This window comes from Tiliqua scincoides, chromosome 4 (assembly GCF_035046505.1).
Source record: "Tiliqua scincoides isolate rTilSci1 chromosome 4, rTilSci1.hap2, whole genome shotgun sequence".
NCBI classification, from domain to species: Eukaryota; Metazoa; Chordata; class Lepidosauria; order Squamata; family Scincidae; genus Tiliqua; species Tiliqua scincoides.
In genome coordinates this window covers 120,213,204-120,229,388 of record NC_089824.1, presented here as the reverse complement: position 1 = coordinate 120,229,388, position 16,185 = coordinate 120,213,204, and positions in this window count along the sequence as shown.

The following is a 16,185-nucleotide window of genomic DNA, read 5'->3' as shown; positions in this document are numbered from 1 at the left end:
TTCAATTGGCTCTCATCAGAATGTGACCCCCCCATTCCACAGGAGGCAAATATATTCCATATATGCAACATGAAAAGCCCCCTCATGTTGAGTCAGCATAGGTGCCATTTAACCATTTTCCTTCCTACGCAAAATCCTCTCATGTCATCTCAAACTTATTATCTCCACTGCTTTCCTGTCCATGAGGTAAAAGATATGATATTAGTTTAATACCACACTTGCTACAAGAGCTAGTATAGGGCTGGCTAAATAACTGCAGCCTTATAAAAAATGAAGAAGAGTTTTCATGAGTAACAATAGATAGTGGCACATTCAGGATAAGACTTGGTGTGAGAACTGGGGTGTTACAAGTACACACAGGGTGCAATCCTAACCAACTTTCCAGCACTGAGGTAAGGGCAGTGCAACTCTGAGATAAGGGAACAAACATTGCCTTACCTTGAGGAGGCCTCCATGACTGCCTTCCAACTGCAGGATGCAGCACATGCCCCACCGGCACAGCTATACCAGTGCTGGAAAGTTAGGATTGCACCCACAGTGTCTCTATTTTCATTTCTGAAATATTACAATATGGGAATCTGGGAATCCCGGATCACAGAAAAGATTTTTTTCAGAGGGACGCTGCTTTCTTTCTCATACTGATATGAAACAGATATTATTCTCTTCCACTGCATAAATCATTCTCTGGGTTTATTACCCATGACTTCAAGAGGAAAAAATCCCCAAACTGCACACATCAGAAATCCCATCTTTTTCTATGATAATTGATTTAGTCTCCCCTGGGGAAAGGTTATAGCTTGTGAACCTGATTGTCAAGTCTACTGAGGATAGGAGGCACAGTAACAATTTAGATACCCAGGATTCCACATCATGACACACTAAGTTACTCTTTAGATATATTGCAAATATTCTCTAGAGAGAAAAATCTCTTGTTCTAAGTATGTATACATTTTTACAATAGTTCCCTCAGCGGAAAGACAAGTTCCTCTTTGAGCCCCATCTAGCCGATGTGACATTTCCTCCAACAAGAAATTAATACTTTATTTTCAGATATAATGATATCAAACTGATTAGATCTCTTGTGAAGACTTTCCCTGTACTGTATTTTCTTTTAAGTATGGGATATGCATTAAAGTAGAGTCAATTGTGGAAATATCTGGATTTTTAAATTTTTATTGAATCATGTGAGTCTGGGTTTAGCCATTTCTGCCCAATGTTGCATATAAGCAACAGGGACCAAATGTGCACACCTGTGGGCTGGGCAAAAATGGGTTAAACTGGAACCATTTTCAGATTCCTGGCTGGAATTGTCAAACAACAAAATTAGCTTTTCAATATTTGCTACAGGTCCAAAAGGCTCCTAGGTGACACTGAGCATACCCAGAAGTCCATATGCACAGATGATATCACTGCTAATCATTGGGGTGGCCAAACTTGCTTAACATAAGAGCCACATAGGATAAACTTCAAAGGTTTGAGAGCCACAAGAGAGATGTTTGAGAGCTGCAATATTTAAGAAGCATTTAAATTCTTAAGTATATTTACTCACCGTAAACATTAAACTTACATTTTAATACAGTGGACACTCAGTTTATACCAGGAAATTATTATAAAGCTTGAAAAAATTTTATTTACCGTTTATATTAATTGTGATGACAAAAGAAGCCCAACCAACATATTTCTGCAAGCACATTTTATGTCAAAGACCCCCATATGACTCATGAGCCACAATTTGGCCACCTTTGCTATATCATGGTTTAGAGGTCTCAAACTGTACTGTAACTGTCTGCTCAGAAATTGGATCCTGCCAGTCTGGTTCTTCTTATTCTACAAGTGGCAGACAGGAGGGGTGGAAAGGCCCAGTTGGTCACATGAAATCCACAGACTTGATGGATGACTCCAACATGCTGGAAGATGCCCAGTGCATCTAGGGAAGCTGGTCATTATAGCACATCCAAATGTATACAAGTGCCAGCTGGGTCAAGATTATATATATATATATATATATATATATATATATATATATATATATATATATATATATATATAAAGATGCTTGCAATTGCCCTGACAAGCAAGATGGGACAGATGTCTCTTAAAAGAAGAATAACGCAGAATAGTGACCAGAACCACACTCCAGCCTCAGAAATGAAAGAACAATAAAGAGCTGGAGCAACTGAGGGATGAACCAACCTGCCAGCCTTTAGATTGGCACAGGAAGACTGCCTGCCTGCCAGCAGAGAAGCTTTTTAAAGTATTAGCATGTTTAACAGTGGTTGTCATAGCAGCAAGATTCTTTTCCCACTGGCTTGTCAAAGAAATGTTCACTCCTCCACCAAAAGAAATGGTCCCATAACAACTCATACATTAATGTTAAAAATACAAATAGTGGATCCTGCATACATTCCTGGTCTTCAGTGAATACAGCTGTGTCTGCTTCAGCTCCTTTGCTGAGCTAAGGAGATACAATCCTGCATCCTCTCTATTATTAAAAGACAGCCTTAAACCGGACGGTTTTGCAACATATGTTGGGTTGCCTTTGGTACTACACAACTTTAGTCCCACCCTGCGAGTCTGTTGAGTGAATCTGTCAAATAGTATCACAGAAAGGCCAGTATTGTTGGTAGAACTATAAGATTGTTTAGCAGGTGGGTTATTACTTTCATTAGGTCCTGTATTACCATCACTGCAATAGGCTTCCTATTGCTGTAATAGACATCCATAAGAAAGTCATACCTGACAGCAATGTTCACCTATGTGAAGTAGAAGACATAGTTTGTAATTAGACAACTTTGGGTACACATCATGACCAAGTTTGTGGGTGTCATTTTTCAAAATGGCCACCAGTTATGTTCCTACCACAACTTTCTCATGAACCATTGCACCACCATCTGTAAAATGAATGTCAAATCATTGGTTTGGGGGTACAAAAAAGCGAATAGTGTTGCTCATTTTTGTACTATGTCTTGCCCTTCCAGCCCCCTTTGCACATTCCAGGCTTATCTTTGACCTTTGTGACAGAACATTCTGTAGTCATTGCTGATGGTCATTAATAAATGAATTTCTATCAAAGTAAATGTGTCTTACTTCCAGGTAAGGAAGTATAGGATCATAGCCTTCATACATCACCTCTTCATCAGGACTTTCTGCTTGTGCATTTGGATATCATTCTCGTGTATACACTGTGGCCTAGCTCTCATAGAGATGCTGCCTGGGATGTACCACCTAAAAATGGGGCCTATGTGATGAAATGTTCCTTCATTACTGCCTCATTCCTGCACATAGAAAACTAGATGTCAGAGAGAACTAGGTATGAAAGCTAAGTTATGTTTATATCGTTAGCTGTATTGGGCTGTTATTTGTAGGAAAGGTGAAATATAAATCCATGAATTAATAACCTCATTGCCCTATTGTCTATTTCTAATAATAATAATAATAATAATAATAATAATAATAATAATAATAATAATAATAATAATAACTTTATTTTTACCCCGCCTTTCTCCCCGAAGGGACTCAAGGCGGCTTACAACAGATTAAAAAACATAATTTAAAACAAATAAAAACATATTAACACATGTCATAAAAACAGCAGTCAGATAAAAAATAGGTAAAAAAGAGCATAGGGCAGCAGCAAATCATAAAAGAATCAGGCCTGTAAAAAAATATTAAAAGATGTTAAAAAAGATGTTAAAAAGGCCGAGAACTCAGAAACTTATTTCTAGCAATTTTTCTTTTTTTTAAATATAGGAGCATTCAATTATATATATGAATCCCTCCTGCAGCCTGAAATGGTCCAGTCCAAACACAGCTTTATCACCTCAGTGAGAACTAGTCATGCGTTGGTTATGGATGGGAGAGCACATTGATTGAATTCTCATTGGGCATATCAAGAGCATATCAAGAGCATGTAAGTTAGAATGTTTTCTAAGCCTTCCAAAGAGGCTCTGACCAGCTTTGACTCCCTAGTCTAGCTACCTTTTTCATTATTTTAATCCTTCAGTGTCTGTCCCGCAGACACAAAGCAATCAGTTTTGTCCCGATGCGCTTCGTCAGTTGTCATACGCATTGATTTTCAGGAGGTTTGGTCATGACCTTGCCTTTCTACATAACACAGTCAACAATCTAATGTTGCAACAATTATTGGCAACTCTTCAAAAGGGTCTAAGACAAGAAATTTCCTGAAGCTGCTTGGTCACCATCATTACTCCTGGTGATATTACCAATAGGGCAAATTGTGTGGTATTTAAACAATCTTTTAAGGTAAATAACCCATGGGCTTTACCTAAAATAAGGCACTAACTTTCTGAAAACATACAGCTCATAAAAGAGTAGGGATAAAATATTCTTTTACAATTTTATACCTCATAGCATTAAGAAAGAGAGAGAAAAACATCCCCTGAAATGACAGAAGACCCCCCCCCAAGGCATCCTCCATGCTTACAGCTAAACCATGCTCCTAGCATGAAGCCACATGGCAGGAATTAGCAAAATGCAAAAGGATGGAACCAATAAATCAGCAACTGTCTGTTCAAGAGATATCCAAGAATACAGGTGGGAGATTTATGCCAACAGAAAGATGAGTCTTCCAGAGATTACCATGCACCATTTACCATGAACTAAGAAGTTCAGAGCATCCAAGGATAGAACCAAATTCTGCAAAGACATGTCTCTCAAATGAGACAATCAAGACTCTGCTTCAACTCACTCCCCTTTACAAAAAAAAAAAAAAAAGTTGCAGGACTGAAGCAAATCTCTGTTTGATGTATCTTTTATCATTTCTATGATTTATTTATATATTGGATTATTCCGAGAAGGACTGAAAGGATTTGATCTCGCCAGTTGGCAGGAAAATGAATTAATAAATTATAGCCCACTTAACTGGAAATCATATGTCTCCTGTCCAATTTCCAACCAAATTAGCCTTCCTGCTTCAACCACTGAGCTTTTTCCTTAAAAAAAAAAAAAAGTAAAGTGATAGAAGAAGATGCTCCTCACTGAGCAGGAAGAACATAGCCAATTAGATAGTCTCTGTGACCTGGTTATATTTTCAAAAGATGCACATTCTAATAAGTTTACAAAGTTTACTTTGGTCATCAATTTTTGTGTCATGACTTCTCATACCTGTGGCCTCATTACCATGTCAAGTTTTTAAAATGAAGGAGAAAGCTGCAGGGAGAAGGGAACAGGTCAACAGATAAGGGACAAATATTAAATGTTGCTACATTGCAAATTAGGATAAAATGTCTGAAAGTTACAATATTTACAATATGTACCAAGTTGACTATAATTTCTACTCTTAATTTTAGCATCGGATGAGAAGGAGTTAAATCAATGTTTCTCAAACTGTGGGTTGGGACCCACTGGATGGGTCACAAGCTCATTTCAGGTGGGTCATATAGCACCTGGCTCAAGCAACCATTGAAAATACGGAGCTGAAAATACAGGGCACAGAACTGCTGGGCAGGGCAGGATCCTGGTGGAAAAGAGGCCTGGTGCTTTGCCTTGAATAGGTGGGAAGATGGAATGCTGGAAAGGGGGAGGGCTGTGTGGTTGGAGAAGGATCAAAGTCTGTGTTCTGCTTTGACTTCTGAGTTAGAATATGTGAATTCTGAGCTATGCAAAATAGCAGCATGAGTGTGCTGTGTAAAAGACCTTTGGTTGATCACTTAGGCTTAGGCTTGAAGGTTTGAAGCCTAACTTAGCCTAACTTAGGCTTAGTCTAACTTAGGCTTAGGTTTGAAGCCTAAATTGATGATGTCACTTCCAACTATGACATCTCATCCAAGTAAATGTCATCCCTGCCGGTGGGTTGTGACGAATTGTCATTCTAAAAAGTGGGTCTTGGTGCTAAAAAGTTTAGAACCACTGAAAACAATTAATAGTCCAATCTACTACTTTCCCCCGTGATAGCATGCAGTTGCACCAAAGCAGGCTGAGCTGCATGTTGTGGTAGGGGGGCTGATAAGGAGGCTTGGGAGGGGAATGGAAAGACATTTTCCTTTATCCTGCCATAAGACTCTCTACCATTAATGGGTCGTCTTAGACCTGCCTATGCTTTTCAGCTGGCACAAGTCTGTGGAGACGAAAGGAATTTGGTGGCCCACTCCAGAGGGAACAGCAAGTTGCCTGTGCCAGGGGCCACCCCCTCCCACCACTGACATGTCCCTGGCCCTCTCCCATTCCACCCAATTCTCCACCCCATTGAACCCCACCAATTTACCAAAGTCGGCAGACCTTCTCTTTGCTGCTGCCATGCATGAGGTCCACCTGCCATCTTTGGTAGTGGCCCAGAAGTTCACTGCTCCGCATGCTTCTAGAAAGTGTTTTGTGATGCCACTGCAAATTTTCAGTGTACTGAAGAAGAGAGCAAGAAGAAGAAATAGAGAAGACACTAGTTAAAGGGCTGTTAGGGTTAGGCCAGGGGTTCCAAAGTGCATCTCAATGCCCTGGGGCATTGTGACGAGTGTTCTGGGTTGTTGCAAGATGCTTGCAGCCAAGCAGCAAGACCACAGCACAACACTGAAGGTTGTGGAACTGTCTTTGTGAACCTCCTACCACCATTTTCGGAGTTGCTTCATGTTCTCCAATCCAGAAGTAGCTGGTAATGATGTCATTGCATTTCATGTCATTGCCACTTACCTCCAGCTACCATGCAGTGCATCTACAGCACAGAGGGCATTGTGACTGACATAAGTTTGGGAAGTGCTTACCTAGGCACATTGTTCTCCAGAAGAACAGGTGTAAATAGCTTTCATAGGTCCTAGGGAAAATCCAGCAGAATGGTGTTGGACAGGGGAATAGATTCTTGACATGTTCTCCTGCAGTTGGGATCCTTCCCCTCTCCCAAACTACCCTTGCCTGGCTTGCTCCCCACCCTGAATAGCCTTGCTCCTAACTTATCTGCCCTGACCTGACAGTGTATCTGTTAGGCACTATTGTGCACTTTAGGCCTCTGCCCATTTCTGCTGATGCTTCTCAGTTCGCATGACAACAGCATGGCTTTTGCGCCATTGATCTGGGACTTTCACTGGTGGTGGGTTGCAAGATGGTGGTGGGTGGTGGTGGTGGATTGCAAGATCTGCCACTATAAACCCAGGATAAGATTGGGTTTTAAATAACTTAGGGTGCAATCCTGAGGGTGCCCTCAGCTGGCACAAGTCCCTTGCGCTAGCTGAACAGTGTCATGAAAGTGCCCTAAAGTATTTTTGCACCACTCTTCGGATAGATAGGCTGTGCGCAGATGTGTGCTGGCCTCCCCATGCCAACGCAAGCCCCAGGTCCTAGTCAGTTTGCATTGGCTAAGCTTGGCCGGCTAGGGGGCATGGGAGGGCATGGAGAAGGCAGGAGGAAGCTGTTTTGGCAAGCATTCCTGGGGCAGACAGTCAGGGAGCAGGAGGTGGGGCCAGAATCCGGCATTTGTGCCGAATCCTAGCCCTGTTCCCGGGCGGCCTGGGCAGATCCAAGTAGCCCCATTGAAAGTGTTGCTGTTCTCCCTGAGATAAGGGGGAAAGTTTCCCCATGTCTCAGGCTGATCCACAGCCAGCCCCAAACTTGAACTGGATACAGTGCAGGCCTACCGGCCTGCCTGTTCCAACACAAGTTAGGATTGCACTGTGAGTAGTCTTACAAGAACTTTAGTCTGGAGTGATCAGTACATTTGTGAGATTTCAGTCCTCGGTAACCTAAAGAAGTCTGCATTTGGCTGCTTCCAGGAAATCCTATGTACACTGTTCTGAGCTGCAATGTGAAAGAAAGTGGGACGGACATACATACATACATACATACATACATACATACATACATGCAACACAGTCCTGGAAAGTGCTGGAATCCCTAGCATGTATGCACTGCTGAAACAGAGACGCCTGCGTTGGCTCGGTCATGTCGTGAGAATGGATGATGGCCGGATCCCAAAGGATCTCCTCTATGGAGAACTTATGCAGGGAAAGCGCCCTACAGGTAGTCCACAGCTGCGATACAAGGACATCTGCAAGAGGGATCTGAAGGCCTTAGGAGTGGACCTCAACAAGTGGGAAACTCTGGCCTCTGAGCGGCCCGCTTGGAGGCAGGCTGTGCAGATGGCCTTTCCCAGTTTGAGAACAGTTTGGCCAACAGTCTGAGGCTAAGAGGCAAAGAAGGAAGGCCCATAGCCAGGGAGACAGACCAGGGACAGACTGCACTTGCTCCCAGTGTGGAAGGGATTGTCACTCCCGAATTGGCCTTTTCAGCCACACTAGACGCTGTTCCAGAACCACCATTCAGAGCGCGATACCATAGTCTTTCGAGACTGAAGGTTGTCAACAGCCAACATACAAAACAGCTGGCTTTGTTGTTCACATAGTTCCTCAGCCATCAACAGGCATTTCAGCAAGCCTGAATGTCAAATGCATATGTGCTTTTGCATATGTGCCTACAAAGCATCTGAATTAGGAAGCCTGGTCTGTTGAACACTGAGTATACATGCTCTCAATTTCACAAAACCTTGTTTTACATTGTAAACCAGGGAAGATGTTGGGAAAGAATGATTCATAATAAAACTGAGCATTATGACATACATGCAGGGCAAACATCAGGAAGTGGGTCTGGAGACTGTGTATCTTCTCATGGAAAAACCCATGTGCAACCTTTATCAAAATGTGTTTTCTAATAGGTTAAGGCCCTAGAGCACACACCTATGCCTTGCCTTCTGAGGTAGCATGGAAACAGACCAGAAGACATATAAGTAAGAAACTAAATAAATTCTGAGTAGGAACAACTCAATGCAATTATCTAGACTTCCTTTCTCAGCATCACAAAAGCTTTCACAATTAATATCTTAATGAATTTATGTACTTCATTATGATTTGATTCATCAGACAGAAATTGGGAGGCTTTTATCTCCCTATTTTCCAGGAAATAATCATTATCTGCAGGGGGAAAATATCTAATTTAAATTAAATGATACATATGTGGTGCAAGCTCAAACAATCTGCCCATTATCTTATTTCTAATAATGTGAAGTATTTCTGTAGATTAAATTGGAGAGGCGAATGAAGCCAAATAATATAAATTATTCTCATCCTGTAAAAAAATTTTTACAGGAGGGATTTTATTATTTTTTTTTCCATCTTGAAATAACTATAGAATTAATTCAATGGGATAATTAAGCAGAGTACAATTAAGAACATGTAGTTGGTGCCATGTGTTACTTTGTTTTCCTACAAATATGCAGCATTTAGAAATACATCTCACATAATCAATGTTTCGCACATAGATATTCACATGTGTACATGTGGTTTCTTGCATAGGCAAAGGAATCATTTCAGATTAACCACCTGACAAGGAACTTTCATATGAATGTGTTATGAATTACCACCTTGACTGAATTGCAATGTATTTGGTGATTATATACAGGTTGAGTCTCATTATTCGAAAGGGTTCCATTCCCAGGACTCAAGTGGATGGCAAAAAATGCACTAAAGCAAATCAATTTAAAAAACAAAGTCCTTTTGCTCCAGTGATTTAAAAACAGCCTTGCTGACCTTTTGAAATGCACACAGAGGCAATCAGTCTCTCTCCAGGTGCTTAGGCTTCACTAGGAGGCAGCAATCCCTCCTTTCACCAGAAGCCCCAACAAGGGGGAAAGAATGGGTGATAATCACTGTCATTTAGCTTTCATTCATGTGCTCAGGGGGAAGGGAGGATGGATTGTCAGCCTGCTGCCCTCTCTCACATTAAGGAGGCTATTGTTTTCCTTTAATTTAAAGGGTACTTCTCATCAGCGAGATAGAAAAATCTGTGGATCCCCCCCCCCTTGAAAAATATAATAATTAGGATATTTAGGTTATACTTGTAATCCCTTGCATTACTATCTCCCTACAACAGTAAAAAGCAGATTTTAAAACTGTGATTTTAAAGGGATGCATCTTTCCCCTTCTCCAGGGATCAGCACTTTCCTTCCCATTTGCAGTGGCCACTCGTGATGAGTCAAGGTTGGACCTGTACTATAAATTGCAGTGAAAGTAACTCGCACATTTCATATTTATTACATGTTTTTCAATGGAGACTGGTCACACAGGCATCTGTGAGCCATCAAATGTTGAGTGATCAACAGCCCAATCCTCACTTAAACAAACAAACAAACAAACACACAAACACACAAACAAACAAACAAACAAACACCCTCAGGGATTAACTGTGGCTAATATTTCACATTCCTAAATTCACCACAATATTATGCAGTTTTATCACATCTTCAGAGGATCACTTTCCTTGTGAGGAGAAAATACCAAGGGCTAGTGCTTTGAAAATATTAGTTTCTTTAAAAGTATACAGGAAAAGCAGATTGAAGCCAATAGGCACATGGTACACAGTACCAGTTCTAAGGCAGCTTCCATCTCCCAAAACAGTTCCTTCTTGCCATTTTTCTCTCTATTGCCATTGTGAGAAAAAAACAAACCAAACAACCTCTTATTTTTAGCAATCAGCATCTTAACTCAGAAACTTGAAGTAGTAATGAATGAATCATTTGTCCCTAACAACTTGCTTCAGACAATTGTTTGGGTGTTTTGTTTTTTTAATTAAAAAAAACAAACCATCCCTTTCATCTTAAAAAATGCCCAAGGCAGTTTACATTAAGGAGAAATGTATAAAGCACCACAATTAGCAATTCAATAAAATATTAGCAATGAAAAAAAAAGATGCTGCAGTTCATGACAACATTCTCATGCCATATAGAGATGATAAAAAGATAAAGATTCAGAACTCAGGTCACTAGCCTGCTGAAACAGGACGGATTTAACCTTGTGGTGAAAACCTGCAGGGAGGGAGCCAGACCAATCTCCTATGACATGTTTCTGATTGTGGTAGGACACATAGCAAGATGGCTCTCTCTCTCTCTCTCTCTCTCTCTCTCTCTCTCACTCTGATGATCAGCAGAGATTATAGGAGTAGTTGGTTCTTTAGATATCCTGGTCTCCCATGCGAGGTCTCCAAGCGGAATTCTATCAGGGGGTACAAAGATTCTTTGGGGCCACTTCCCAAAGACTGAGGGGGTGAAACAGAGTGGGGGGGCAATGGGGGTGGGCACCACTTCTGCAGCAGCTTTAGCCCCACAGCGGTGTCCCTGAGCTCCCATCCACTTGTTCATTGTCAGCAGATCCACAAGCCAAAGAACTCCTGGAGCAGGCCATCATCCTCCCAGATGTGACACTGTTAAGGAATGTATGCATTCCTGGGTCTGGTGCATGTGGCTTCTGGCAGTAGTTGCTGCCATGTGCCATGGGTATCCCATGTGGGCAGTAAGATTATTAGAAACATAGAGAGGGGGGTTTGCGACAGATGTGAGGACCACATGGCAACTTGCCTGCCTGGTGCGAAGGTTGCGGACATCACTTCTCGTCTAGACAGGCTGGTAGATAGTGCTGGGGAGGAGGTGGCAGTTGTGGTGCACGTTGGCACCAACAATGTGGGCAAGTGTAGCTGGGAGGTCCTGGAGGCCAAATTTAGGCTATTAGGTAGGAAGCTGAAAGCCAGGACCAGGCCTGAGGAGGAATATAATACTGGGGGCATACTATCGTCCTCCAGATCACAAACTGGAGGAAGACCTTGAAATGAGGAAACAGATCAGGGAGGTGACAAGGAGGGAAAGGGTTGTAATCATGGGGGACTTCAGTTATCCTCACATCGACTGGGTCAATTTGTGTTCTGGTCAGGAAAGAAAGACCAGATTCCTTGACGTGCTAAATGACTGTGCCTTAGAGCAGCTAAGAGCCCACCAAAGGACAGGTGACTCTGGATTTAATATTGTGTGGTACTCAGGACCTGGTTAGAGATGTCAGTGTTACTGAGCCATTGGGGAACAGTGATCATGTTGTGATCCATTTTGACATGCACGTCGGGGGAAGAACACCGGGCAAATCTCTCACAAAAACCCTTGACTTCCAACAGGCGGACTTCCCTCAAATGAGGAGGCTGGTTAGAAGGAGGTTGAAAGGGAGGGTAAAAAGAGTCCAGTCTCTCCAGAGTGCTTGGAGGCTGCTTAAAATAACAGTAATAGAGGCCCAGCAGAGGTGTATACCACAAAGAAAGAAGGGTTCCACTAAATCCAGGAGGGTGCCTGCATGGCTGACCAGCCAAGTTAGAGAGGCCGTAAAGGGCAAGGAAGCTTCCTTCCATAAATGGAAGTCTTGCCCTAATGAGGAGAATAAAAAGGAACATAAACTGTGGCAAAAGAAATGTAAGAAGGTGTTACAGGAGGCCAAGAGAGACTATGAGGAACACGTGGCCAGCAGCGTTAAGGGGAATAATAAAAGCTTCTTCAAATATGTTAGAAGCAGAAAACCCACCAGAGAAGCTGTTGGCTCTCTGGATGGTGAGGGAGGGAAAGGGGAAATAAAAGAAGACTTAGAGATGGCAGAGAAATTGAATGAGTTCTTTGCATCTGTCTTCATGGCAGAAGACCTCGGGCAGATACCGCTGCCCGAACAGCCCCTCCTGACTGTCAGATAGAGGTTAAAAGAGAAGATGTTTCAGACCTCATTGATAAATTAAAGATCAATAAGTCACTGGGCCCTGATGGCATCCACCCAAGAGTTATTAAGGAATTGAAGAATGATGTTGCTGATCTCTTGACTAAAATATGCAACTTGTCCCTCAAAATGGCCACGGTGCCAGAAGACTGGAGGATAGCAAATGTCACGCCTATCTTTAAAAAGGGAAAGAGGGGGAACCTGGGAAACTATAGGCCGGTCCGCCTAACATCTATACCGGGTAAGATGGTGGAATGCTTCATCAAAGATAGGATCTCAAAACACATAGATGAACAGGCCTTGCTGAGGGAGAATCAGTAAGGGTAAGTCTTGTGTCACAAACCTTATAGAATTCTTTGAAAAGGTCAGTAGGCATGTGGATGCGGGAGAACCCGTGGACATTATATATCTGGACTTTCAGAAGGCGTTCAACACGGTCCCTCACCAAAGGCTACTGAAAAAAACTCCACAGTCAGGGAATTAGAGGGCAGTTCCTCTCCTGGATTGAGACCTGGCTGAAGACCAGGAAACAGAGAGTGGGTGTCAATGGGCAATTTTCACAATGGAGAGAGGTGAAAAGCGGTGTGCCCCAAGGATTTGTCCTGGGACCGGTGCTCTTCAACCTCTTCATAAATGACCTGGAGACAGGGTTGAGCAGTGAGGTGGCTAAGTTTGCAGATGTCACCAACCTTTTCCGAGTGGTGAAGACCAGACGTGATTGTGAGGAGCTCCAGAAGGATCTCTCTAGACTGGCAGAATGGGCAGCAAAATGGCAGATGCATTTCAATGTCAGTAAGTGTAAAGTCATGCGCATTAGGGCAAAAAACTTCACATATAGGCAAATGGGTTCTGAGCTGTCTGTGACAGATCAGGAGAGAGACCTTGGGGTGCTGGTGGACAAGTCGATGAAAGTGTCAACCCAATGTGCAGCTGCAGTAAAGAAGTCCAGTTCTATGCTTGGGATCATTAGAAAAGGTATTGAGAACAAAACAGCTAATGTTATAATGCCATTGTAAAAATCTATGGTAAGGCCACACCTGGAGTATTGTGTCTAGTTCTGGTCACCAAATCTCAAAAAGGATATAGTGGAAATGGAAAAGGTGCAAAAGAGAGCAACTAAGATGATTACTGGGCTGGGGCACCTTCCTTATGAGGAAAGGCAGCCTAAAAAAGTGACGCCTGAGGTGGGACATGATTGAGACATACAAAATTATGCATGGGAAGGATAAAGTGGATAGAGAGAGGCTCTTTACACTCTCACATAACACCAGAACCAGGGGACATCCACTAAAATTGAGTGTTGGGAGAGTTAGGGCAGACAAAAGAAAATATTTCTTTACTCAGTGTGTGGTTGGTCTGTGGAACTCCTCGCCACAGGATGTGGTGACGGCATCTGGCCTGGAGGCCTTTGAAAGGGGATTGGACAAGTTTCTGGAGGAAAAATCCATTACTGGTTACAAGCCATGATGTGTATGTGCAACCTCCTGATTTTAGAAATGGGCAATGTCAGAATGCCAGTGCAAGGGAGGGCACCAGGATGCAGGTCTCTTATTATCTGGTGTGCTACCTGGGGCATTTGGTGGGCCGCTGTGAGATACAGGAAGCTGGACTAGATGGGCCTATGGCCTGATCCAGTGGGGCTGTTCATATGTTCTTATGTTAAGTCTGAGGTTGGAAAATGTAAGATCCTAGGAAATTTCTAGGCCCCCTTCTTTGGCTGCTGGGCTCCCTTTTTGACCCTGGGCCCGGGTACAAGTTACCCCCTTTACCCCCCCCCCCTTAGGCCCTGCTCCTGTGACAATTACAATTTAAAAAATAACAAGCAGTTTGAACTGTGCCTGCACATAAATCAAACTCTTCTTTTTCTTCTATGTTAGCCTTCACTCTTATTGGGAAATCTTATTGGGATGTGGCAGATATTCTGCTACTTGTTCGGGGACCTTTGATGGGCTACTAATTGAGAAAAATCACCCTAGGTCTTGAACCAACAGGATGGTGAGAAAAGATGGTGTGCGGAGTAGCTCAGTTGTGCTCTTAAACTGTTGTTTTGTTCTTTAAATCTATCTGGTCTTTCTTTCAGAGTGCATTCTTCTCTGAGATACAGTTGTAGAAGCTGAGGTTACAAGGGTGTGTGTGTGTGTGTGTGTGTGTGTGTGTTGTGCATGTGTGCGCTTTTCAGGATGTGGGAGGATATCAGTATGTTAGGGGTCATTTTGCTGAGCAAACCTGGTTACAGTTGCTAGAGGAAAGTAAAAATAAACATGGCTATGAGTCGCATACTGGTACCACCATATGGTTCCACCATATTCCTAACATTACCAGGGCTTGTTTCTTTACCCCTTTGCTTCTGTTCTGTGGTAACAAAACCAGATGGAAGAACTAGCAACTGCTACTGCCACATATATCACTGTCTTGCTCTTTTCATTTTGCAAAGAAAGCACCAAATGTGGAGTTGTAATTCTGTTGCTTTCTGCAGTGTATGTAGGACCCACTTATGACTCCTTTATATACCTTAAACGCTTATCGCCTTCACAAATGTAACAGGAACTGTAAATCTATCTAAACTCATGCATAAATGATATACCGGTATCTGCTGCTTAACAACCTTCCTCTTAACAACGGACCGCATATATGACAGTGGTCAAAGCACAACAAAGAGGCTCCTAATGAGGCAGTCAGGACTCCCATAGCCTGCAGCGTCTTTTTACACAACAAAGAGGCTATTAAGGCAAAGAAGAGGCAATCTATCTCCAGTAGCCTGTACAGCCAACTAGTGTCTTGCAAGGAGTGTCTGTTTACACATCAAAGGCACTAGATTGGGCTGAATGCTTGCTGAACAACCTATGGCACAGTCCTAACCAGGTCTACTCAGAAGTAAGTCCTATTTTGTTCAATCAGGCTTACTCTCAGGAAAGTGTGGTTAGGATTGCAGCCCTAATTGCATAACAATTGGAGAAAGTATCCCTGTTGTTAAGTGGTGCACGCCTGTATTACTATTTGAAACCATCATGTACGTGCTGTATTAAGGAAATAGCTATTGTTGGCTTCAGAACTTGTCTATTCTAAAATATGGAGAAATTATTGTCTTTCCTCCTTTGAGGAACATCTGAAGAGTTTTGAAGGAAATCAGCGGAGAGACATTTTGTTTAGATTTACAAAGCAACAATAGTACATATGAATAAGTGTGAGACTGTTTGGGACAGAACCATTTAGTTATTTGATTTTCAGTCCAAAATTTGAAAGTTCCATACTGCAAACCAAAGGGGCCAGTGCAGCATCCACAGCATCCAGCACAGGACTAGAGGCTGATGGAGGTCTCCTCAGGGTAAGGGAACATTTGTCCCCTTACCTGGGTGAAGTTTCAGCAGCCTCTACTCAGATCTGCATCAGCGATATAGGTGGCACAAATCCGAGCCATCCCATGTCGGGAGAAAAGTTTTGGGAGGGGAAATAGGATAGGGCCGAGGCCTCCATTGCTGATCTCGCCCCTCCCTGTCTTCCCCTGACCTGTAACCCTTCACTCCATTCCACCCTCACTCCACCTTATGGCACATTTGCGACAGTGAGTCACCCATCCCGCTGGCAGAGGCTGGCATATGATTGGGCCGTTTGCCTGTAAACCAGTTTGTGAACATTTTTGGTTGAAAAGTGGTGTATAAATATGCTTAATAAT